General features: G+C 40.8%; 1 protein-coding gene and 1 long non-coding RNA gene across 5 annotated transcripts in view; one reads left to right on the top strand and one right to left on the bottom strand.

The window, feature by feature from the left end:
- LOC100912642 (cytochrome P450 2J3-like) overlaps positions 1 to 26841 on the top strand; it is a 124243-nt gene that overhangs the window by 10190 nt on the left and 87212 nt on the right. The window lies entirely within an intron of this gene.
- On the bottom strand, positions 393 to 26841 carry LOC134479009 (uncharacterized). Of its 4 annotated transcripts, XR_015620317.1 has the most exons (7): positions 26615 to 26831; positions 22975 to 23061; positions 19206 to 19291; positions 18060 to 18161; positions 5546 to 5621; positions 3001 to 3423; positions 393 to 519 (listed from the first exon to the last, which is right to left on the bottom strand). It is a non-coding gene; the product is annotated as an uncharacterized LOC134479009 (long non-coding RNA). The 4 variants fall into 4 exon arrangements; XR_015620315.1 differs by lacking the exon at positions 393 to 519 and having other exon boundaries at positions 2688 to 3423; positions 26615 to 26841; XR_015620316.1 differs by lacking the exon at positions 393 to 519 and having other exon boundaries at positions 2688 to 3423; positions 5546 to 5701.

Genomic DNA, 26841 nt, shown 5'->3' with positions numbered 1-26841 from the left:
GCCAAAGGCTCGAAATCAGACAATGTCCTTGTTTAAACTTAAAAAGCCTCTTTAGGTTTAACTGGTGTTTGACTCTTAGTTTCTCATAATCCGCTGACATCCCCTCTAGTTCACAGGGACAGACTATTGTGGAATGAGCTCATCAGACCTTAAAAGATAGAGACATCTAAATTACAAAACGAAATCATAATTGTTTATCTCCTTATACTTTATAAAAAAATAAGTCCGTTTTCTAAACATTTCAAGCCTCTATAAAATGAAGACCTACTAACTGGATAATAAAAAAGACTGGATGTTTTTCCAGGAGAAACACTGTTTATATATTTACAGGACTCTATACATGCCAGACCAGCTGATTGTGCCAGGCCTTCTCCAGAGACAGAGACTTCCACACCTGCCACTTCCTTCAAGTCCAGGTCAGTCATCATCATCTGCAGACTCTCCACCCATGCCAGAGACCCCAGCAAAAGAAGACACTGAAGACATGGTCCCTGACAGCATCTGATTGGACTTTTAATCCTATACCCAGGAGATAAAAGGGAATATAAAATTGTTACATATAAATCTATATGTATCATTTCCGACCAGAATGCTATTTGACCAATTGTATAACTTCACCAGGTGTCATACTGCTTTTTCTCATTGTATACTGGCTACCTTATGTTTTGTTACCAATTACTTTCTCACATCCCTAAGGTAATGCTTCTGCTTTGATACAGCCTGCTAATCTCTTTCATGACATAAGAAATTTATAGCTGAAGTAATCTTAGACATTACAATCTTAATTGCTATCTTAGGGTCAGTTGCAGCTTCTGCTGCTTCTCTAGTCCAGCAGGTACACAATGCTAATCATATAATTCTTTAATAGGAATTATTTCTTCAGCACTGATTACTGAGGATAGGATTGATAGAGGTTTGAGAGATAGAATCAGTGCTTTAGAGGAAGCCATCTTTCGCATAGGAACTCAGGTTCAAAATATTAAAACACGTTTAACTACCTCATGTCATGCCAATTATAAATAGATTTGTGTCACTCCTCTATCTTCAATGGGTCAGAAAAGTCCTAGAAACAGATACAAGCACAGCTACATGGTGTGTGGAACAATTCCCAACTTGCTGTTGATATGGATACCTACATTCCCAGATCAGTGCCCCCAGTCACTCCAGACTGAAGAGTTCTTCGGCAGCAGAATTGGCTGATCATTTTTCAAATTCGATCATAAATTTTGTTAAAGATAATTCTTTGTGGAGTTTTCTTATAAATTTGGGAATTATTATAGGATTAGTTATTTTGCTTCTGTTTTTTCTTCCAGTCATCTTCAAGCACTTAGGATCTGCTGTCAGTTCTGCTCAAAGGGAGAATTATACGCTCCATGTATATTATTCGAAGGGAAGAGATGTCAGGAGCCTAATGGGACTAGCTAATTACCAGCAGGTGATCTTCCTGAGATGGCCTGCTACAGATTATTATATAGGCTGTGACAAGTTCACTCTTATTAGGCAAGGCCCTAGGAGAATTCACTTAGGAAAGATTCCTGCTATTAATATGTTTTTCCTGTTATTATTAAACATACATACCAATCACTAAGCCCACCCCCTTCAGAGCAGATCTCTGCAGATCTACGAAGATGTACTGTCTTGTAGTGATGCTATATAGACAAATAGAAGACTTCTTAAGTCATAATGATAATCCTATAAGAATTCCTAAAATTGTATCAATGATTATTAAGCTCTTTTATAGTGGGGCTTCTATTAGGTCTTTTTCTGTTAGTCAAAACTGCAGTGAGAATTCTGCCACTCTCCCAAGTGTCACCAGTGAATTGCTTAGATAGAAACCAGACTTTCTCCTACTCTGAGTAAATTCCAAGAGGTTGTAAAATGATTAACCAAAGGTCATAAAAAGGGAACTAAGGAATTATTAAAGGTACTAGGACAGAAGATAAACTATTGACTGGATTTAGTGACACAAAACTTCACTAATAACTTAGTTATGGTTTTAAACCTTCTGTGAACCTGGGGAGTTGTGACAGGTGATGGATGTTTAGCCAGATAGTTATTCCTAATGGATGGGCATGTAAACATTCTCTGTTGTAAACTTCTATTTCAATTTATGATTTGATATTTTTATGTGAACTTGCAATGAACTTCGTAGCATGTGATCATGTTTTCTGAAAGATGTACAAGTACTGAGTACAAAGGGATGAGATACAAGAGTAGTTTTTCTCTTACTAGAATTTGTTGCTTTTCTCTGCTTAGCGAAGAATTTTCCCTTTCCCCACTTAGAAGAATTTTTCCCTTTCCTTGCTTAGGATCTTTCCACTTAGATAGCTTTCATAGGAAATTTTTTTACAATTTAGTAATAAACACTATAATTACTTTTCAAAGTGTCCCTTTTTCTTCCTGAAACTTCTGAATAGCAGGCTGTAAGTTAGAGCTGTGTAGTTCCCTGCTGAGATAGAACTTAATCTCCCACTGTTTGGCTACAGGTATCAATCACCTAAGCCAGCAAGCAGTCTTTTACCCTCAGAAAGAGCAAGAAAGTTTTTAGGACTTTTTAGAAGTTATCATCAGCATCTCAGTACAGTTAGAGAGCTAGAATGTCCAGACACCCTCAGACTTTAAGACATCACCAGAGTCCTACTCTGTGTCCCCACCACTATCCTCTCTGATCCAGAAGTCTCCCAGAATTATATAATATTTTTGAAGCTTTATTCACCATCTACTTTACTTCAGTAAAGAATGACATCTTACCATATAAAAATTAAATCATGTTAGTAACACCAGCATACACAGTGACCTATACAATACATACTAGTGTAATCTTCCTGAGGGAAAATAAATCCTGACAAAAAATTTAGAAAAACAGTAAAAAGGTGCCTATCTGACAATAAGCAAGTAGCTAAGCTCCAATCAATTGACTTTTGAGCATTACTTTCATGAAGTAAAGGACCAGAACCATGCTAGTTTAAGAAACATTGTCTATTCACAATGAATACTAACTGCATAGATGGAAAGAGAATGTCCTCAATGTTATCACAGAGGCCACGGTGGTTGGGCTGTGTAGAGAAACTTGCACAATGTTGAAGAATTTTAAGGGTTCTGTCTCTGTAGGGCTAACAGGTACAAAGCGCCATGACTTTGAGCATAATGGATGGCTTTTGAGGATTAAGCCAAGAAGTAAAGTTATGTGAATTTGTAAATGTTCTCTCTGGAAACAATTTGCAAAATGATCAAAGAAGGCATTAATGGTGGAATAAAAACTGATTGACTTGTATGCCAGCATTCAGATAGATGCTGGAGTACACCAGTGATCAAGGAGCTCGGCTCATTAAAAGTGCCCTGTTGCTTCACATATTCTGTATGACACAGGCGAAACACATGTGTATTCAGGAAGGAGAGGGAAACCAGAAGCCGAATATTCCCCTAAAAGAAACAGAAAGAAGGAAAGGATTTTTAAAAATGCAGAAATGTTACTCTATGGTATCTCCAATATTTTCTTACTTTTCTGGTTTTTACTGGTTATTTTATTTTTCTTTATAAGCTCTATAATGCCTTTCTATCCATAATGAAATATCATCCTGGATCACATCAGTTTTCAGAAATTGGGAAAAACTGATTTGGCGTATGTCCCATATAGCAGAAAATCACTGTAAAGGTTGAAATCCTGCTGAGCTGAGAGAGAGTTCATTGATGCTTTCCTTACAAAAATGACAAAAATGAGGACAAGCTGCCCGTGTCTTCATAGAAAAGAAAAATAATGTGGTTTAGAAGTTTCCAATGGACCTTGCATCATGATGCCATATATTTAAGAGTATAACACTGAATTGATTCACTACAAGATGAATTCCTATGCCTATTTGCATGTGAGGTCCTTCTGAGAATATTGGAGATTCCATCACCGAGGGCAATGGTATCCTTTGCTATGTCTCCTTCCTTCATCCTCAAGTGTATAGCATCTTTCACCTCTCCTCATCTGCTCCCATCTTCACATATCCTCTTTCTGTTTTTTTCAAGCCCCCTACTAATAACAATAATCCATGCTAATATTGCCTCTCTCAGATTAATCACATCTACAAAGCCAATTTTAGCTTATCAATAAAATGCACCGGTTAGAAAACGAAGATCTGAGCATCTTTGTAGATCACTGGTTAACACAGTATGGAAATATCAATTAGGAATCATGTTTTAGGACTGCATAAAGCCATGTACCAGAAATATCATTAAGTGGAAATGATTCACTGCTGTTTAGCATGAGACTCTAAAAATGGCAAATAATGAATCCCTATGTTCTCCCCCTTGTACTTTGCCCTTAGGTAAAGGAACTATACACAAAGTAAAAGTAGCAATTAATCATCAGAGCTTTTGACAAGTTAGTCTAACGGCAATCACGCACCCCATCTCAGTCAACATTGAGTTTGAGTGAATGCTGGAGTTTAATTCCAAAGTATGGGTGGGGCCTCTGCCATCCTCTGTCCGATATCATCACTCTCTAATCACAAAAAGGCTGGAGAGCAGCTGGTTGCATGTATGTGTTATCTGTGCATCACTGTGACGCCACTCAACAGAAACAATTCAAGAGGTTGAAGACTTAACTTTTGTTCACAGTTTCAGCATGGGTTTGATCCATCCTCTCAGAAAGGGAATGGCAGAGCACCTTAGCTCATGGTGTTAAGGCGCTGGGGTAGAGCCTGCACAATCATTGTTTACCAGGAAGCAGGAGGCAAAATCCAGGGCCTTTTATAATTTTGAGTACCTTCCCTCCTGATGGAGTCTCCAATGGACCTTACTTCCTAATTTCCCTGAACCTCTAAATTAGCCCCACCAACTAGGAACCAGGCTTCAAAAACAAGAGCCTGTAAGAGATGTTTTAGGTTCAGATCATAACTAATTTTGCTGTTATAGCCTCAGTAGGCCTCTGGCTAATCCACATTACTGCATCTGTCATAGAATCTTAAACTCAGTGGATTCCTGTTTCATCCTCTGACCCAGTGTACAGTGGGAATGCCTACCCTACCTCTTTTCAATTTCACCTTCCTGGCATAATTCAACACAATCAACATTTTATCCCTAGAGGAAGAGTCAAATTATTGACTATGTGGAGTTCAGATATGAGAAATCAAGAGCAATATTACCAAGTTAATGCTTCTAGAGAAGGTTGTGAAGATAATAATATATTCTAAAAAAGGACTGATAGGTCACAAGAGCTTTTGACAATAAAACATTAGTGGGCGAGCAGAACAGCTAGTGAACATGGAACTTTTACAGAATTTCTGTAGTGAAAAAAAAATTCCTGAGTATTTGCTATAATACATTTTATTCCACATAATTTATCATGATGAAGATGTATGTTGTATTATTTAGTGATTTCTAGAGGAACAAAATTTTAAGTCATTCAAATAAATCATATATATGATATATGATATATATCACATATATAGTGTACATATATAATATTTTATTTAATGTATTAATAAATAATATTATTATAATATATTAGTACAATAATAAAACATAAATATATAATAAACTAGAGAGAATTACATACCAGCTAGTCCAGCAATGGTGGCCTTTAGCATGTGCCAGAATCCAGAAGTAGGTACGAAAGCCAGTGAAGGAATTGCCTTGACAGTGACAATAAAGGCAAACAGATGAGGAAAAAACTTCCTTCTTCAGTGTCTTCTATATAGGCTACCACCAGAAGCTGTGGCCCAGATTTAAGATGGACATTTATACCTCAATAGATCCCACTTTAAATGATTTATTTAAGAAAACTTCCACACAGGTGTACCCAGCTACTTGGATTTTAGTTAATTCAAGATGTAATCAAGTTGACCACCAAGAATAACCCTTACAAATGGTCTTCTCACTTTATGAAATTCAAGCAGAGCAATGTGAATTGAGCAGTCAAGGCCATGCCATGACCTATGATGAAACTGGTACAATATATCAAATGCTTCTCTGCATCTAATTATTTCCCATTTAACCAAAAGGTTTTCAAAACTGTAGTCATAGAAAACAAGGTTCCTGATTTTTATACACTCAAGAGCTTTTGAACGACTTCTCACTTGGAGAACAGCACTACCCAATGTGATCAAAGGAAATATCATTTTTTTTTTATTAACTTGAGTATTTCTTATATACATTTCGAGTGTTATTCCCTTTCCCGGTTTCCGGGCAAACATACCCCTCCCCCCTCCCCTTCCTTATGGGTGTTCCCCTCCCAACCCTCCCACCATTGCCGCCCTCCCCCCATAGACTAGTTCACTGGGGGTTCAGTCTTAGCAGGACCCAGGGCTTCCCCTTCCACTGGTGCTCTTACTAGGATATTCATTGCTACCTATGGGGTCAGAGTCCAGGGTCAGTCCATGTATAGTCTTTAGGTAGTGGCTTAGTCCCTGGAAGCTCTGGTTGCTTGGCATTGTTGTACTTTTGGGGTCTCGAGCCCCTTCAAGCTCTTCCAGTTCTTTCTCTGATTCCTTCAATAGGGGACCTATTCTCAGTTCAGTGGTTTGCTGCTGGCATTCGCCTCTGTATTTGCTGTATTCTGGCTGTGTCTCTCAGGGGCGATCTACATCCGGCTCCTGTCGGTCTGCACTTCTTTGCTTCATCCATCTAGTCCAATTGGGTGGCTGTATATGTATGGGCCAAATGTGGGACAGGCTCTGAATGGGTGTTCCTTCAGTCTCTGTTTTAATCTTTGCCTCTCCCTTCCCTGCCAAGGGTATTCTTTTTTCTCATTTAAAGAAGGAGTGAAGCATTCACATTTTGATCATCCGTCTTGAGTTTCGTTTGTTCTAGGGATCTAGGGTAATTCAAGCATTTGGGCTAATAGCCACTTATCAATGAGTGCATACCATGTATGTCTTTCTGTGATTGGGTTAGTTCACTCAGGATGATATTTTCCAGTTCCAACCATTTGCCTACGAATTTCATAAACTCGTTGTTTTTTATAGCTGAGTAGTATTCCATTGTGTAGATGTACCACATTTTCTGTATCCATTCCTCTGTTGAAGGGCATCTGGGTTCTTTCCATTTTCTGGCTATTATAAATAAGGCTGCGATGAACATAGTGGAGCACGTGTCTCTTTTATATGTTGAGGCATCTTTTGGGTATATGCCCAAGAGAGGTATAGCTGGATCCTCAGGCAGTTCAATGTCCAATTTTCTGAGGAACCTCCAGACTGATTTCCAGAATGGTTTTACCAGTCTGCAATCCCACCAACAATGGAGGAGTGTTCCTCTTTCTCCACAACCTCGCCAGCATCTGCTGTCACCTGAGTTTTTGATCTTAGCCAATCGCACTGGTGTGAGGTGAAATCTCAGGGTTGTTTTGATTTGCATTTCCCTTATGACTAAAGATGTTGAACATTTCTTTAGGTGTTTCTCAGCCATTCGGCATTCCTCAGCTGTGAATTCTTTGTTTAGCTCTGAACACCATTTTTTAATAGAGTTATTTGTCTCCCTGCGGTCTAACTTCTTGAGTTCTTTGTATATTTTGGATATAAGGCCTCTATCTGTTGTAGGGTTGGTAAAGATCTTTTCCCAATCTGTTGGTTGCCGTTTTGTCCTAACCACAGTGTCCTTTGCCTTACAGAAGCTTTGCAGTTTTATGAGATCCCATTTGTCAATTCTTGATCTCAGAGCATAAGCCATTGGTGTTTTGTTCAGGAAATTTTTTCCAGTGCCCATGTGTTCCAGATGCTTCCCTAGTTTTTCTTCTATTAGTTTGAGTGTGTCTGGTTTGATGTGGAGGTCCTTGATCCACTTGGACTTAAGCTTTGTACAGGGTGATAAGCATGGATCGATCTGCATTCTTCTACATGTTGCCCTCCAGTTGAACCAGCACCATTTGCTGAAAATGCTATCTTTTTTCCATTGGATGGTTTTGGCTCCTTTGTCAAAAATCAAGTGACCATAGGTGTGTGGGTTCATTTCTGGGTCTTCAATTCTATTCCATTGGTCTATCTGTCTGTCTCTGTACCAATACCATGCAGTTTTTATCACTATTGCTCTGTAATACTGCTTGAGTTCAGGGATAGTGATTCCCCCTGAAGTCCTTTTATTGTTGAGGATAGCTTTAGCTATCCTGGGTTTTTTGTTATTCCAGATGAATTTGCAAATTGTTCTGTCTAACTCTTTGAAGAATTGGATTGGTATTTTGATGGGGATTGCATTGAATCTGTAGATTGCTTTTGGTAAAATGGCCATTTTTACTATATTAATCCTGCCAATCCATGAGCATGGGAGATCTTTCCATCTTCTGAGGTCTTCTTCAATTTCTTTCTTCAGTGTCTTGAAGTTCTTATTGTACAGATCTTTTACTTGCTTGGTTAAAGTCACACCGAGGTACTTTATATTATTTGGGTCTATTATGAAGGGTGTCGTTTCCCTAATTTCTTTCTCGGCTTGTTTCTCTTTTGTATAGAGGAAGGCAACTGATTTATTTGAGTTAATTTTATACCCAGCCACTTTGCTGAAGTTGTTTATCAGCTTTAGTAGTTCTCTGGTGGAACTTTTGGGATCACTTAAATATACTATCATATCATCTGCAAATAGTGATATTTTGGCCTCTTTTTTCCGATCTGTATCCCTTTGATCTCCTTTTGTTGTCTGATTGCTCTGGCTAGAACTTCAAGAACTATATTGAATAAGTAGGGAGAGAGTGGGCAGCCTTGTCTAGTCCCTGATTTTAGTGGGATTGCTTCAAGTTTCTCTCCATTTAGTTTAATGTTAGCAACTGGTTTGCTGTATATGGCTTTTACTATGTTTAGGTATGGGCCTTGAATTCCTATTCTTTCCAGGACTTTTATCATGAAGGGGTGTTGAATTTTGTCAAATGCTTTCTCAGCATCTAATGAAATGATCATGTGGTTCTGTTCTTTCAGTTTGTTTATATAATGGATCACGTTGATGGTTTTCCGTATATTAAACCATCCCTGCATGCCTGGGATGAAGCCTACTTGATCATGGTGGATGATTGTTTTGATGTGCTCTTGAATTCGGTTTGCCAGAATTTTATTGAGTATTTTTGCGTCGATATTCATAAGGGAAATTGGTCTGAAGTTCTCTTTCTTTGTTGTGTCTTTGTGTGGTTTAGGTATAAGAGTAATTGTAGCTTCGTAGAAGGAATTCGGTAGGGCTCCATCTGTTTCAATTTTGTGGAATAGTTTGGATAATATTGGTATGAGGTCTTCTATGAAGGTTTGATAGAATTCTGCACTAAACCCATCTGGACCTGGGCTCTTTTTGGTTGGGAGACCTTTAATGACTGCTTCTATTTCCTTAGGAGTTATGGGGTTGTTTAACTGGTTTATCTGTTCCTGATTTAACTTTGATACCTGGTATCTGTCTAGGAAATTGTCCATTTCCTGAAGATTTTCAAATTTTGTTGAATATAGGTTTTTATAGTAAGATCTGATGATTTTTTGAATTTCCTCTGAATCTGTAGTTATGTCTCCCTTTTCATTTCTGATTTTGTTAATTTGGACGCACTCTCTGTGTCCTCTCGTTAGTCTGGCTAAGGGTTTATCTATCTTGTTGATTTTCTCAAAGAACCAACTTTTGGTCCTGTTGATTCTTTCTATGGTCCTTTTTGTTTCTACTTGGTTGATTTCAGCTCTGAGTTTGATTATTTCCTGCCTTCTACTCCTCCTGGGTGTATTTGCTTCTTTTTGTTCTAGAGCTTTTAGGTGTGCTGTCAAGCTGCTGACATATGCTCTTTCCTGTTTCTTTCTGCAGGCACTCAGCGCTATGAGTTTTCCTCTTAGCACAGCTTTCATTGTGTCCCATAAGTTTGAGTATGTTGTATCTTCATTTTCATTAAATTCTAAAAAGTTTTTAATTTCTTTCTTTATTTCTTCCTTGACCAGGTTATCATTGAGTAGAGCATTGTTCAATTTCCACATATATGTGGGCATTCTTCCCTTATTGTTATTGAAGACCAGTTTTAGGCCGTGGTGGTCCGATAGCACGCATGGGATTATTTCTATCTTTTTGTACCTGTTGAGGCCCGTTTTTTGACCAATTATATGGTCAATTTTGGAGAAAGTACCATGAGGAGCTGAGAAGAAGGTATATCCTTTTGCTTTAGGATAGAATGTTCTATAAATATCCGTTAAGTCCATTTGGCTCATGACTTCTCTTAGTCTGTCGACATCACTGTTTAATTTCTGTTTCCATGATCTGTCCATTGATGAGAGTGGGGTGTTAAAATCTCCCACTATTATTGTGTGAGGTGCAATGTGCGTTTTGAGCTTTAGTAAGGTTTCTTTTACGTATGTAGGTGCCCTTGTATTTGGGGCATAGATATTTAGGATTGAGAGTTCATCTTGGTGGATTTTTCCTTTGATGAATATGAAGTGTCCTTCCTTATCTTTTTTGATGACTTTTAGTTGGAAATTGATTTTATTTGATATTAGAATGGCTACTCCAGCTTGCTTCTTCTGACCATTTGCTTGGAAAGTTGTTTTCCAGCCTTTCACTCTGAGGTAGTGTCTGTCTTTGTCTCTGAGGTGTGTTTCCTGTAGGCAGCAGAATGCAGGGTCCTCGTTGCGTATCCAGTTTGTTAATCTATGTCTTTTTATTGGGGAGTTGAGGCCATTGATATTGAGAGATATTAAGGAATAGTGATTATTGTTTCCCGTTATATTCATATTTGGATGTGAGGTTATGTTTGTGTGCTTTCATTCTCTTTGTTTTGTTGCCAAGACGATTAGTTTCTTGCTTCTTCTAGGGTATAGCTTGCCTCCTTATGTTGGGCTTTACCATTTATTATCCTTTGTAGTGCTGGATTTGTAGAAAGATATTGTGTAAATTTGGTTTTGTCATGGAATATCTTGGTTTCTCCATCAATGTTAATTGAGAGTTTTGCTGGATACAGTAACCTGGGCTGGCATTTGTGTTCTCTTAGGGTCTGTATGACATCAGTCCAGGATCTTCTGGCCTTCATAGTTTCTGGCGAGAAGTCTGGTGTGATTCTGATAGGTCTCCCTTTATATGTTACTTGACCTTTTTCCCTTACTGCTTTTAATATTCTTTCTTTATTTTGTGCGTTTGGTATTTTGACAATTATGTGACGGGAGGTGTTTCTTTTCTGGTCCAATCTATTTGGAGTTCTGTAGGCTTCTTGTATGCCTATGGGTATCTCTTTTTTTAGGTTAGGGAAGTTTTCTTCTATGATTTTGTTGAAGATATTTACTGGTCCTTTGAGCTGGGAGTCTTCACTCTCTTCTATACCTATTATCCTTAGGTTTGATCTTCTCATTGAGTCCTGGATTTCCTGTATGTTTTGGACCAGTAGCTTTTTCCGCTTTACATTATCTTTGACAGTTGAGTCAATGATTTCTATGGAATCTTCTGCTCCTGAGATTCTCTCTTCCATCTCTTGTATTCTGTTGGTGAAGCTTGTATCTACAGCTCCTTGTCTCTTCTTTTGGTTTTCTATATCCAGGGTTGTTTCCATGTGTTCTTTCTTGATTGCTTCTATTTCCATTTTTAATTCCTTCATCTGTTTGATTGTGTTTTCCTGGAATTCTTTCAGGGATTTTTGCCATTCCTCTCTGTAGGCTTCTACTTGTTTATTAATGATTTCCTGTGTTTCCCTAAGTGTGTTCATGTCTTTCTTGAAGTCCTCCAGCATCATGATCAAATATGATTTTGAAACTAGATCTTGCTTTTCTGGTGTGTTTGGATATTCCATGTTTGTTTTGGTGGGAGAATTGGGCTCCGATGATGGCATGCAGTCTTGGTTTCTGTTGCTTGGGTTCCTGCGCTTGCCTCTCGCCATCAGATTATCTCTAGTGTTACTTTGTTCTGCTATTTCTGACAGTGGCTAGACTGACCTATAAGCCTGTGTGTCAGGAGTGCTGTAGACCTGTTTTCCTTTCTTTCAGTCAGGTATGGGGACAGTGTGTTCTGCTTTCGGGCGTGTAGTTTTTCCTCTCTACAGGTCTTCAGCTGTTCCTGTGGGCCTGTGTCTTGAGTTCACCAGGCAGCTTTCTTGCAGCAGAAAATTTGGTCTTACCTGTGGTCCCGAGGCTCAGGTTCGCTCGTGGGGTGCTGCCCAGGGGCTCTCTAGCGGCAGCAACCAGGAAGACCTGTGCCGCCCCTTCCGGGAGCTTCAGTGTACCAGGGTTCCAGATGGTCTTTGGCTTTTTCCTCTGGCGTCCGAGATGTGTGTGCAGGGAGCAGTCTCTTCTGGTTTCCCAGGCTTGTCTGCCTCTCTGAAGGTTTAGCTCTCCCTCCCACGGGATTTGGGTGCAGAGAACTGTTTATCCGGTCTGTTTCTTTAAGGTTCCGGCGGTGTCTCAGGCGCAGAAGTCCTGCTGCTCCTGGGCCCTCCCCAACGGGAGCCCAGAGGCCTTATACAGTTTCCTCTTGGGCCAGGGATGTGGGCAGGGGTGAGCAGTGTTGGTGGTCTCTTCCGCTCTGCCGAAATATCATTTTTAAGATTTCTTCCAACTTCCTTTTCCAGTTTCAACATTCTACTCTTGAGATAATCAGAAATGCTCTCAGTATACATGTTACAGATGTGTGGCTTGTTGGACTTCTAACATTAGGAATGGGAGATGTCTCTGACTCTCTGACCTGTTCCTCAGACCTTTTGCCTCCTAGCGGCTAGCTTCCATTAAACATTGATATGCCAGATCATGCTTAATCTTATTATAACTTTATATGCCATATTCAGTCAATAGCCCTGGGAGGCCTGCTCTTTTTTTTTTTTAAGGGGAACAAAGGAAAAGTGTAGGTGGGAGAGCAGAGATGAGGAGGAGAGATTGGAAGGATTGGAGGGAGGGGAAATTAATTAAGGAAGAAATCCTCTTTAAAAAAAAATACACAATGTCATTCTAGTACCCAGATAAGACTACTACAAATTTTAATGAAGAAAACCTCATCTGCGCACTCTGGAATTCCTCTTTGCTAGAACAGAGATAACATCCACAACACTGAGCTGGGTTTTGCTTTACTTGAGTGCAAACCCAGGAGTGCAAGGTGATCACATGCTGAACAAGGCAGAATGATGCTTATGAAAGTTGTAGCTTAAATAGTGCTGGAAAATAGAAGAGTAGTGTGGAAAGACATGGAAGAGCAGTGAGATGAAATGTTGCGGAGAAAGGTCATGGCCTTCACATGTCCTGTCAGGATTGTGATGAGTCATGGATGCAGACTTTATAGTCTATGCTTTGAAGCAACTTCAATTCTGAGGTTAGAGAAGTCAACTGTCCTGGTGGTAGGTTCTAGCAAAGAGTGATAGCATCACATGAAAACCACTCAGTCCCTTCTTCCTTTTCAGCACTGCCATCCTATTGTGCCCTGGATATCACCAAAATGGCTCAGTGTGATACTTGGCATCTTATTGATGTTACCTCTGTCTTTTCAGACTCAACCACAGATATTCTGCATGATGCCACCCTGCAGTGAGTTTGTGCTACTGAAAGAGGCAGAGTGGGGGTCAATCTATGGCCAGTGGGAAAATCCAACAACAAACCTCTGAGCACAAGGGCCCTACCAGGAAGAAAGAAAGCTGGTTTAGTTCCTGGAACAGCCGCAAACCAAACTATCACCCAAAGCTACTTGTGACTCCCAACCAAAAGTTCTTAATGGAACACTGAGTTGATTTGAAAGTGGTTTTGCTCCACCAAATGTGCATAGTACCCTGCCTAGTTACTACTGTGCAAATCCTGCCCCAATTGTTTGCAAGGTATATAACTCCCTGTTAGAGTCTGCTCAGGGTTGTCTCTCCCTTGAAATGAGATGACCCAAACATGTTGGGATGATTAAACTCCTCTTGCTTTTGCATTGATCATAGCCTCCATAGGTCTCATTCAGGGAGTCCTGGAAGAGGTTCAATTTTCACCTCACATTACATTGCTTTGGCTCTCAGAGGATTGCACATGCACACCTAGCCAGGAGCTATCTTTCGATCCAAGACACACACACACACACACACACACACACACACACACACACACACACACTAGCTTATTTTTAAAATTCCTTAACTACCTCAAACCTTCTGCACTCCTAAACCTTCCCCTGCTACCCTAGGCCCAGGGAAGTGGCCAATGGCCACTGACCTGAATTCTTACATAGCTCTTTGTCTCTTGTCCTGCGTTCTCCTCTCCCATCTTCTGGTGATCCTTTGCCTCCTCCCACCTGTATCCTCTTCAACACAGCTCTACGGGTCCCACTCTGTTTCCCTTTGCCCAGTCACTGGCTACTCAGGTTTGCTATGAGGTAGGGAGAAAACATGAGAAGGTGGCTAACTACTCCCTAAAAGGGAAATATCAAATAACAGCTGGAACTGTATTTGTTTAAGTGGGTTGGGTGGGCTCTGTCCTACAGAATAACTCTAGGAACAAGTAAGTCATTTGTCTTTTAAGATTTTCAGTATGCTTTTAAAAACCTAGTTAGAGACTTGTGTTCTCCAAATTGATATTAAGTTAAGTGATAGAGTGGTGACCCACTCTCTTGTGTTTTCTAGCCAGCCAATTATGAATAAATACTGGGGCTTAAAATGGTTGAACCAATAACAAAATGTTTCTGAATGTTACAGTTATTTGTTTCTATGCTTTGCACACATATTTACAAATAATTTTGCAGTTCCTTAGTCCCATAAACATGTACTGAGCATGTGTTCCATGAAAAACACACACATGAAAGTAGTAGGTTAAAGATGAGGCAGAGCTTCCCCCTTGGAGCATGTGTCCCACTGCAGCCTGTCAAGCTGGAAACAGTTGAGAATGCAGACCTTGCGAGATGTGCTGCAACTGCGGCTCAATATCGACCAGATTTTCTCACATTGAAGCTTAGATTTCCTAACATTGCCTCCAGAAGGTGACTAAATGCTACATAGAAACAACACTGGCAAACTCTTGGCTGCTCTGGGAGTGCCTGGCTGGAATAGCTTCTGTTCTCTTTGCCTTTCCCTGTGCCTTCTGGGGCATCTTTGTGGACCTTTCACAATTCACTTTAATAGAAAACATGGCAGAATATAGGACATATGTCTCATCTTCTTACCCACAAAACAGTTGAAAATTTTAATTATAGCTCAAAATCCCTGCTATCCATTTCACTTATTCTAATTATTCTTAGTTATTGTGTCAGCTCCTGAAAGTCTAGAACAATGACTTTTTACTTTCCACCTAAGTGATTTATGTGTTTTTCCTAAGAACACAATGAAAAGAGTATATTCCCACAACTTCCATTGGATCGTTATCCTCTAGACCAAGTTAAACCTATATACATGCAATCTCTTCACATTGCAAAATCTTTTCCTCATAGAGGAGTCATGCATCATCCCTTTAATTCTCCTTCTACCCACACCAGCTGTTAAATAACCGCAGTGGCACACAGAGCTTCAGGAGTGCTATTCCGGGTTTTAGTGAAAGGGAAAATGATCAAGTAGCCTTCAGCACACACTATGTTGGTCAAATTTTCCTCACTGAAACCATATCTGAAATGAGCAACTTTGTAAGAGGAAGCTTTCTTTGACTCTTGGTGTCAGACATCTCAGTCTGAAGACAACTAACTGGCCAACAGGCCTGTGTCTGAAGTGACACAGAGAGTTTATTAGATGTGTTTGGCTAAAGAATATGGTCACCTCATGGCAGCCAGAAAGCAAGGAAAGGATGCTACTAGCTTGTAACTATCCCATTAGTGACACTGCTCAAGTTAGGCACACATTTACTCAATTTTCTACCACTTCTCAATAGTAGAACTGAATTGTTTACTGTTCTACTAATGTGAGCCAATGCCATGACCCAGGCAATTCTTATAAAAGAAAGCACTTAAATGAGGCTTGATTCCAGATTCAAAGAAGTAGTCCATGTTCATTATGGCAAGAAACAGTTGGGCATGGCACGGGAACATTAGTTGAGAGCTTTATTTCCTGAATAATCGGCAGAGAGAGGGAGGAGGAGGAGGAGGAGGAGGAGGAAAGGGTTGTGTGTGTTGGGGTTTGGGGGGAACAATGGTGTAGCTTGAAACCTCAAAGCCCACTTCCAGTGACACACTTCTTCCAACAAAACCATACCTCCTAATTCTTCTCAGGACCATTTCATTCCCTGTTTACTAATCATTCAAATCTATGAGTCTATGGGGGCCATTCTCACTCAAATCACCATGATAAATTCAAGACCACCCATTACACAGGCCAAGCTTTAAATCACATGCTCCATATTGAATCACCTGCCCAGCCACGCTCAGGAAGAAAAAGACTGTTTCACATCATTGCCAAATGAGGAAGACTTAGCTTTGTGACAAGGAGAGGTTTCATCAAAGTCACAGAGGGGTTAGGGACAGGTCACGTTGCTAACTCTGGGTACTAACTTTGCATGTTATGGTATGTGAATTCATTCAGGATAATCTTTGGAATATTCTAAATTGCTAGCCATATTATTCATGACAGGTAACAGTAGCATGAACAGATTAGGGATAAACAAAACACAATAACAAAATTTACAGATGTAACACAAAATACTGGAATCATAGTAATGCATTTACAATTCATCTCTTCAGTGTGCTCCCATGCTATTTTCTCAACAATCTATATTAAAAAGATAATAAAGTGGAAACATTCGTCTATCGGAAAATTCTAGAACGTTTAATGTAACTGAAAACCAATGCAGTTTCTTAACATTCGCTTGCAGAGAAGGACACATGCTATCTTTCCTGCTACCTTGTCCTTGTTGGGAACCCCATGAGGACAGTGGGAAAGACGTTCAAATATTAACAATAGTTTTATCTAATTTAAAATAACTTTTGCTTATTAATTTTGTTTTCAAGGGTGTCTGTCTGTGTGTGTCTGTCCGTGTGTGTGTCTGTCCGTGTGTGTGTCTGTCCGTGTGTGTGTGTGTGTGTGTGTGTGTGTGTGTGTGTGTATTGAGAAGAGGATAATTTCCAGGGATTGGTTTCCTCCTCTACCATGTGGATCCCTGGCATCAAACTTCAGTTGTTAGGTTTGGTGGCAGATGCCTTTACCTACAGTGCCATCTCAGCAGTCCAATAATTTTATTTTAATGCTGATCTTTTTCATAGTCTTTATAAATTACTATTTTGAAATCTTTCATTTCTTTTCAGTCAAAAATGTATTATTTTGGAAGAAAGAAAGCACTTCCTGGCAAAATGGCATCGCAAACGGTAAATTGTTTGCCTTTGAAGCATTGAACACGATTTGGTCTCCAGAATTCACATTAAAATCTTGGAGCATGATGCCTTGTGCTCATAATCCTTGTAGAGTCTCTTGGGACTCAGTGGCCATGCCAACTTTCAAAGAGTTAACAGCCTATGAAAAACATGAGAGGTACGACACTCAAGAATCAACACCCTTGTGTGTCCTCTAGAATCTACATTCATGTGAAGACATGAGTACACATGATGAGCACACATATTCCCAAGCACACATCCATTCAAAAAGGGAATTGAGGGTAGGTTAGAGAATAGATGGAGTGATTCAGTGCTCTTGGGCTACTTGATGAAGCTATTCCCTGAGGAAGAGAACAGTGGAGCACAAGGGTTGTCCTTAATTATGATAGGTTATCTACATGAATCCATATATTCAATAGAGAGTCTCATGAGAAGACAGGTATAGAAATGGATATAGGCACAAATACATGTGTTTCTACAAACACATTCGTAACTACTCAGTGTGCATGTGTGTATGGTGTGAGGTGTCCTAAGGCAAAGGCTTCCAGACTTATGAAAATGCTTCATGCCAAGGTTTTACATTTTATACATTATTAAATTCAAAGAACTAGGATACCCGGGAAATTCTCTATGGTGGCAAACAAAAACACATGTCTGAGACATTGTTATTCAAAAGGTCAGGAAATACCACTTTGAATCTGGCTCTAATAACTAAATCAAAATGCTATCATAAACAACTGGACACAAAGCCCTGGGTCAACTCATGATTTGAAGTAAGAATTGGCAAAACCAGTTCATGATGCACCAAAGTCACCTGAGAAAGTGACTTATTTTTGTCCCTCTCTTTTGCCCTGAAGAACAACTGGTCAGGTCTGGCTGTACATTTTCTTCACTTCTCTTATGTAAAAATTTACCTTCAAGCCCCCAAGCAGTGAGAAGCTGATCCTGAAGTTCAGAATGGGCCTCATCCTTTCCCCAGTCTGCCACTGAATTTGTGTTGTCCCTAGACAGTGATGCTGGGAAAGAAAAAAAGAGAACATAAAAAATATGTGTGTACCTGTGGGACAGCGAAAGGCACCCTGGCTCCCCGTTGAGGAGGCTTGAACCCCACAGACAATGAAAGGACTGTAGGCATTTCACCTCACTCCCAGGAAACTAGGCCAGCCTAAGCCTTCCATAGATTTGTGAACTGCAGTCACATAAGGGCAATGCCCCAAACCCTTTCATAGGTAGAGGATGTGAGAACAGGTTGAGTAGGCTCCAGGCAGATCTCCATTATAATGAGGAACCTAAAGGCCTGGAGGCTTAGCCAATGAAGCTTCCCTTCCCACACACTCCTCCCTGCAAAAGGTATTTAATCTCAGGCCCACTCTGAGAAATAGGGTATGGGTTTACTCATCCACTTTCCACCATGAAAATAAACGCCTTGAAAACATGGAATGCCTCTTTTCATGGGGCCCACCATGGGGAGCCACAGAGAAGACCTTCGCCTACAGAACTGCTGTCAAATCTCCTGAAGAAAGCCTCCCTGAGTTCCCAGCCAAGACAGCCACAGCTACCAAGCCTACAATCAAGCTAAGGACTACTCCCTGCCTGACCAGTTGGAGCTTCTCCTCTTTCCCCTCAGTCCCTGGCTAGATCCAGCCCCGCAGGCCTCCACTCTGTTCTCAGCTCTTCTGTGGCATCCCAGCAGTCCTGGATGCCCAAGAGTCTGAGAACCTAACGCCCAGGCCTCCTTGCAGGTCCTGGACCCCTGAGCCAGCTCAAGCTGTGTCCTTCTCCCAGACCATGCTTTCCCAGACAGAGCAGTAGAGCAGTGTCCCTTGGCTCCCCACAGCCTGATACCTGCCCTGCAGCAGAGGGGAATAAACAAGGTCAACTTCATGCGTCTACCCTTCCCGAGCAACCTGAGCCCTGTGGTGGAGTGGACGCAGGACCCCATTAATCGTGCATATGCTCTAAAGATTCTGAGCCTTGCTCACATGAGAAAAGAAAGGGTCCAGGAATCCAGAAATTTGATTCAATTTCTTAGCCCAATTTCTTAATATTTCTTGAATTACCTTGATTCTGTTACATCTTTTTTTCTTTTATGAGCTCAATGGCATACCTTTTCATCTAAAAGTTTCAAAGAGAATGGTGATTCCTCCTATAAGAAAACCAATTAAATTGAATTAAAATAAATTAAAAACTAAATTATTATTATTAGTTAAACTTAAACTTGCTAAGTGCATCATGAGTCACATTTCAAGTGGAATGTGGACAGGTTGCCTCTTTCTCTTTTCATGGATGTGTATTTGTTTCTGGCCCAGTGATACGTTAGCCTATAGTGGTACAGCAAGAATAAGAATCAGAACTGAGTTTCTGAGTGCATCCACAAAAGCAGGCCATGTAACCTCTCCCATATAACAGATCTGTCACTAACTTACATAGTTCTATTCCAAGTAGTCTTAGAAACCAGCAGACCAAGGATGTTTCCCTCTTTACAGGCAGGCAAAGGAAGTGGTATAAAATCAGTTCCCTCTTTATTTTATTTTTTATTGGTTCTTTATGAATTTCACATCATGCACCTCAATTCTATTCATCTCCCCCTCACATTGTACCTACCCTCCACCTTTGCAACCTATCCACCAACACAGAACAAAAAAATCTCATTGTGAAATTGTATCAGAGTGTGTCCCACAGGGTACACTTTTATCCACATATCTTTGCTTACACATGTTTCTTGCAATGAGTCATTGGTCTAGTAGGAGGCCTCTGACTTCTACTACACTAGCAATACTAGAACCTCAATGGATCTGTTCTCAGATATCCTGTTGTTGCCCTGTATCATTGGGACACTGTCGATTTGGACTTGTAGGTCCTGCAATTTTATGCAATACAGCAGTTCATTGATAGGGTAGAAATGTCCAATTCAAAGCACTGGATGTGAGCATGCAAAATATCTGAGATGGTCAACCCACCAACTATCCTGTCCCCACACCACTGGGTTACGATCTCTTGCCCTGCCTAGGCTGGCCCATCTAATGTTGCAGCCAGTAAGAGGCATAGGATCTCATGACCTCTGGGCTTGCCCATCTTTGTCTACACCATCAAGTTCAGCTCTACTTGTGCTTCTCAGCAGAAGTACAGTGCCATGTTTCCAAGTGCAACAGCAGAAGAGGGATTGTACTAGCTCCCCTGCTCTCTCTGGCCTGTCACATCAGCAAACTCAACAACCAGAGCCAGCTCTACCCCATTGTATAGGTTAGGTACACAATCTGGTTTCCCAAGTTTGACCCTAGTTGAGACACCTAGCAGTGAGTGATATTGAGCCTGAAGAAGGCAACTCTCATAACCAGGAAGGACTCAGAACCAGTGAAGGCATGGAGACACCAACTCACCCACAAAACATTCAATCCAAAATTTGTCCTGTCTACATGTGCAGGGATGAAAATGCAGCAGAAATTGGGTAGAAGGCCAACTACTAGCCCAGCTTGAGGCCCATCTCAATGAAGAGTGTCAACCTATGAGACATTTATTTTTACTGATTCACTTTACATCCTGCTCACTGAACCCCTCCTACTCACCTTCCACACACAACCCTTCCCCTATACCCTGCTCCCCTTCTCCTCTGAGTGGTTGGAGAGCCCCTGGATATCATTCTACCTTGGCACAAGTCTCTGTGATGCTTCCTTTCCCACTGAGGTAAGACAAGGCAGCCTGGCTAGAAGAAAATATCCCACAGACGAGCAACAGTGTTTGGGATACCCCTGCTCCAGTTGTTTGGAACCCACATGAAGAGCAAGCTGCACATCTGCTACACACGTGTGGGGAGGCCTAGGGTCAGCATGCATATGTTCTTTGGTTGGTGGTTCAGACCTTGGTCTTCCTGTGGAGTTCCTAACCCTTTTGGGGCCTGAATTTCTTTCTTAAGGGTCCCCAAGCTCCATCCACTGTTAGGCTATTGGTACCTATAATTGTCTGGGACAGCTCCTGGGTAAATCCTCTCAAAGGACAACATGCTCTTGTCTTCGAGCATAACAGAATATTATTAATAGTGTTAGGAAATAGTGCTTGCCCATGGAATGGGCCTAAAATTGGCAAGCTATTGGTTGGCCATTCCCTTCCCTTTGCCTCCATTTCTTGTAGACAGTATAAATTTGGGGTGGAAAGTTTTGTGGGTGAATTGGCATCTCTATCACTGCACTGAAGTTCCTGCCTGGCTACAAGAGGTGGCCTCTTCAGTTTGCATATGCCCAATGCAGTGGGTCACAGCTAGTGATACTCTGCTAAGCTTGCAGACAAGAGATTAGCATAACTGTCCTCTAAGAGGCATATCCACCAGCAGTTGGGAACAGATAGAATGACTTACAGCCAAACATTAGGTGGAGCTCAGAGTGTCTGTGGAAGGATGGGAGGAAGGATTGAGAGAACAGGCAGCACAAGAAAACCTACAAAATCAACTAACCTATGTAAGGACCATGGTCACATGATCTCCATGTGGATCCCCTAACAATTGGTGCAGAGGCTTACTCTGTCTCTGTTGCCTCACTTTGGATCCTTTTCCACTACCTGGGATTCCTTATCTGACATCAGTAGGAGAGGATGTACCAACTGTGATTTGATGTGCCAGGGCAGGCTGATACCCATTTAGGGTGACCTTCCCTTCGCCAAAGAGAAGAATATAGGGGCAGATGGAATGTGGTTCTAGGAGGAGAAGATGGGGCTGCAATCAAGGTATAACATGACTAGATTAATAAAAAAAGAAAAATTAATAAAAACAAAAGAAAGAAACAAGGAAGGAAGTAGAAAGGAAGCAAGGAAGCAAGGAAGGAAGGAAGAAGTTGAAAAGTTGCCCATATAATCCATTTGACTAACAGGATTTGGTAAGGAAAAATAGAGCTTAATTTATCCCTACTGTGTTATCATCTGAAGCCTTTATAGAGCCAAAAGAAACATTATTCACCTTAGATTCAGAGGATACCTATAGGCCACAGAAAATATACCCAAATGGATGAACAACTAAATGGCTTGGAGACACTTACAAGAGCATGTATGATTCAATGGTAGCTTTCGCCAAGAAGATTCCTGATTGATTTTTCAGGAAGCCGAACAAATGAACAGTCTCCTTCCTATTCTATGATCTACCACCTGTGTAACTTCAGTGAGGAGACTTTCCAAACGCATAGACATGTCCTTTCTCTTTGTGAGTCAATGTCCACAGGTTCCATGCATCAAAGATATCAAACAGGTGTTAATAGCTTCTCTGTTGGTCGCAGCAATGATCCTGTGATCCTAGAGGGAACTGCTACACAGAATCAACAGTTGACTCCAAACGTCTGGAATCACTCCTTTTTGTGATTCTAGAGGATGTTCTTCAGATGTGTAATTATTTTAATATAACACTGTAAAAACTGTAATCATTTAAAATTCTTGGCATTCCTTCTTAGCACTCAATCGATCATGGTAACTTGCAGTTTAATAGGTATACAAGCACATAACTCCATAAAGTAATTCTTCCTGCCCAGACAAGTTGTCATAGTGACTGCTTTTCAGGTGGGTTGGGCATGGCTTCTGCAAACTCTTATTCCTACCCATATATCACCCTTTCTTAACATCTGCCCACTGCAGCCTTTCCCAACCACTGATCCATGCAGCACTCTTATTTTGCCTCTAGTCTTCCCCCTACTGCTTGACATCAGCAGATCTGCCCATCTTTAAGCCTTATTAATCCATCAGACATTGCTCTGTTGAGTTGGCTTTGTGTTGGCTGAGCTCACATCCTTCTCACAGAATGTCGGGCAATACAATGCCCTCTGGTGAAAGGCCCCTCGATAATCACTACCACACCTGAAGTTTGAAACCTGTTTTCCAATGGTGATTGGAATTCTGAAGAGTCTGCACAGTCATCTCACCAAATGAAGGAGATCCATGGCCCTATTATTCAAAAGAGAAGATAGTCAGGCATGAAGAGATGGCACAGCAGGCAAGAGCACTTGTTCTTGGTGACAACCCAATACCGGCATGGTAGCACACGACTGTTTATAACCCTAGTTCCAGAGGACTCATCACTCTCTCATGACATTTGAGGGCACAACAGACACATGTGATACACAGACATACAAGCAAGCAAACCACTTATGGACATAAAATAAATGTATTTGAAACTATTGATAGGTGGAGAAAAGGAAATGGGGAGGTGGAAAGGGAAGTTAGAAGGCTTCCACACTCAAAGAAACCCAAAGCAAAAATGTGTCTAAGGTATCAAGTGAGCCTTATTCAGGAGCATTTAGAGAATGTATCCTCATATTGATCTGAACTCTAATCCTATCGCATCCTAGGTCATTGTATCTGCCATTTAGTGACGGATTCCTTGGCAGTAAACCACCAAAATGAAACACAAGCCCTTGCTAAACCCCCTTGATGAAAGCGGGGTGATCAAACAAGTGCCACGTTGAGGAATGAGATCTTGTATCACAGAGAATCTTTTAGTCTCAGTAAGTTCCCAGATACAAATAAAAAATGCTCCTTTCTTTCATCCAATTATGTTTGGATATGAGGCAGCATCCTACAATGTAGCAACCAGGATGGGTTTTTTTTTTATTTCTTTTCCCTCCATTTATTGAAAATAGGTTCCTTTCTTAAACAATATGTCCTGACTTCAGTTTCCTACTATTCTACCCAGTCTCCCACACCTCCTCTCCTATCATGATCCATTGCATTTCTGTCAGTCTTTAGAAAAGAATAGGCGTCTCAGAGATAGCAATCAAACTTAACAAAGTAAAATATAATATGATAGAACCAAAATCACTGCATAGAGGGTGAGTAAAGCAAACCAACAGAAGGAAAATCTCAGGAACAGACACAAAAGTCAGAGACACACTCTTTCACATGCTCAGGAGTCCCATAAGAACAGCAAATTGTGCACTTCTATGTAGCCTTTCAGGGAGATTCATGTGACCCCTCCCCAATCTCTTCTTCTCTCCCTAACCTCTCTGGGTCACTGGACTGTAGCTTGGTTAACATTTATTTAATGGCTAATATCCAGATAAAAGTGGGTACATACCATTTTATTTTTCTGGATGTGGATTACCTCAGTCAAGGTGACTTTTCTAGTTCCATCCATTTCCCTGAAAATTTCATGATGCTGTTTTTAAAGAGCTTACTCATAATCTATTATGTAAATGGGGCACGTTTTATTCATCCATTCTTCACTTGAGAAATGTCTAATTTGTTTAAAATGTGTGGCTATTACTAATATAGCTGCAGTGGACATGGTTGAGTAAGTGTTCCTATGATTTGGTGTATGGTCAAGAGTGCTATACTTTGGTATTGAGTCAGACTGATTCCTATTATTCTGTGGAACCTCCACACTAGTGGCCTTAGAGGCTGAGCAAGTTTGCACTCCCAGGAAATATGGATAAGTGTTTCCTTTGTTCCACATCTTTGCCAGCACTGCTACCGTGGATATTATTGATCTCGGCCATTGTGACAGGTATAAGGTCGAATCTCAAAGTAATTTTGGTTTGTATTTCCCTGATGGATAAGGGCGCTGAACATTTTCTTTAGGTGCTTCTCGGCCATTTCTGTTTCCTCTATTGAGACTTCTATGTTTAAATCCGTACTCTGTTTTAGCTAGACTCTTTGGCACTTTAACATCTAGTTTATTAAGATTTTTGTTTATTTTGGGTATCAGCCCTCTGTCAGATGTGGAGTGGATAGAAATCTTTTCCCATTATATAAGCTGCAGCTGATGGTCTCTTATTTGGTAAATTTGTATTGCTTTACTAATACCCACATATATTCATGGCATCTTTCTAAATGGGAAACCTAATGATAAGAATCACTCTTACTACTTGTTAAGTGTGGATACACCTGGCCTTTGAAATCGACCTTCCTAATAATATATTAATTTTATGATTATGTGTCAATACTATATATTTTATCACTATATTATATTAAGTAGAGTAATACATTATGTCATATTACTGTATTATAGTTAAGAGCATGAGAAGTTGCAGGGCATTCTCACTCAGAGTACATATTCTAGCCTGGGTGGATGTGGGGAAAGGAGACTGTAACCTCACAAATAAATTGGCATTACTGTTCCCAATTTAAGAATGCATACTAAAAAGAAGAGTTTCAAAACATATACAACTCTAAACGTCTTTTCTCTGCTTTGTAACTGCAGAACAAAGAAATAGGGAGGGATTTATGTCAAAAACTTCCCAGTGCTGCCTGTTCTCTGTCATGTGGCAGGTGCTACAGACTGCAAATCTGACCACCAACACCCTTCCCCATCCTCCCCAAATAATCTCCTCTGAGAAGCTGCTGTTCAAGAATTTGAGACCAGCAGTCTGGTCAGCTCAGCACTGGGGAAGCAGAGGCATTGAATCTGTGTGAGTTGAGGCTTGCCTTGTCAGCACAGTAGTTCAGAGCTAATGACAGTTACTTAGCAGTCAATCAATCAGTCAACCAGGGAGACCACCTGCTGAGCCCTGCAGCCTCTCTCTTCTCACAGATCTCACAAAGGGCCTGATGGTCCCCCCTCCTCTGTTGCCAGTGACTACTGACTGTAAACATAATCAAACTTTCTTTTTTCTCCATCTTTATTAAATTGGGTATTTCTTATTTACATTTCAATTGTTATTCCCTTTCCCGTTTCCAGGCCAACATCCCCCTAACCCTTCCCCCTCCCCTTCTACATGGGTGTTCCCCTCCCCATCCTCCCCCATTACCACCCTCCCCCAAGAATCCTGTTCACTGGGGGGTCCGGCCTTGGCAGGACCAAGGGCTTCCCCTTCCACTGGTGCTCTTACTAGGCTAGTCATTGCTACCTATGTAGTTGGAGCCCAGGGTCAGTCCATGTATAGTCATTGGGTAGTGGCTTAGTCCCTGGAAGCTCTGGTTGGTTGGCATTGTTGTTCATATGGGGTCTCGAGCCCCTTCAAGCTCTTCCAGTCCTTTCTCTGATAAACAAACTTTTTAATTGTTTAGCCTCCTGCTGTGGGACCTCCAATCAACTCAGAAACCTTTAAGAATAGACTTCACTCTTAGGTAGTATCTAGAACTCTCTCTTCAGAACCTTGGCATGCTATCAGTGGTATTGAAAATTTTCCTGGATAACTCTATTCTGAAGAATAACCTTAGGACTATACCCCTTTTTCTCAGTCCCTAAAATCTAACAAACTAACACACACACACACACACACACACACACTTATTTAAAGGAGAAAGCACATGAAGTCAGGTGGGTGGGTAAGAAGATGGGTAGGATCTGGGAGGGGTCAGATTAGGAGAAAGCATTGACCAAAATATACTGTCTACAATTCTCAGAGAATAAACAAAACATTTTAAATATTTGAAAAGATTTATGAAAAGGAAATTCAAAAAGGAAAAAAAGTGGGGGGAGGGGGACTTAGTGTTAGAGGTATGTGTCATGCTATCAGAACCAAAAAGTGCTGGGTGTCCCTGCCCATGGTAATCTTACCTCTCAGGAAGGTTGCCAGCACTGGGGAAAGTTTGTTTACAAACCAAAAGCCTTCTGGGATATAAAGCACGATTCCCGGAATCACAGGAAAGCTTAGGAGAAAAGAATTTCTGAAAAAGCAACCCCACCTAACCCGGTCTTTTAAGCACTTTTGGTGAGTGCTGGGATTACCTTACCTGGCACACAGGGGTGGAAGCAAAATACCTGCAGGTGGGGCGACTCGGGGG

This window comes from Rattus norvegicus, chromosome 5, assembly GCF_021556685.1.
Source record: "Rattus norvegicus strain SHRSP/BbbUtx chromosome 5, alternate assembly SHRSP_T2T, whole genome shotgun sequence".
NCBI lineage: Eukaryota > Metazoa > Chordata > Mammalia > Rodentia > Muridae > Rattus > Rattus norvegicus.
The sequence above is the reverse complement of the archived record's forward strand: the minus strand, read 5'-3'. Positions and strand labels throughout refer to the sequence as shown.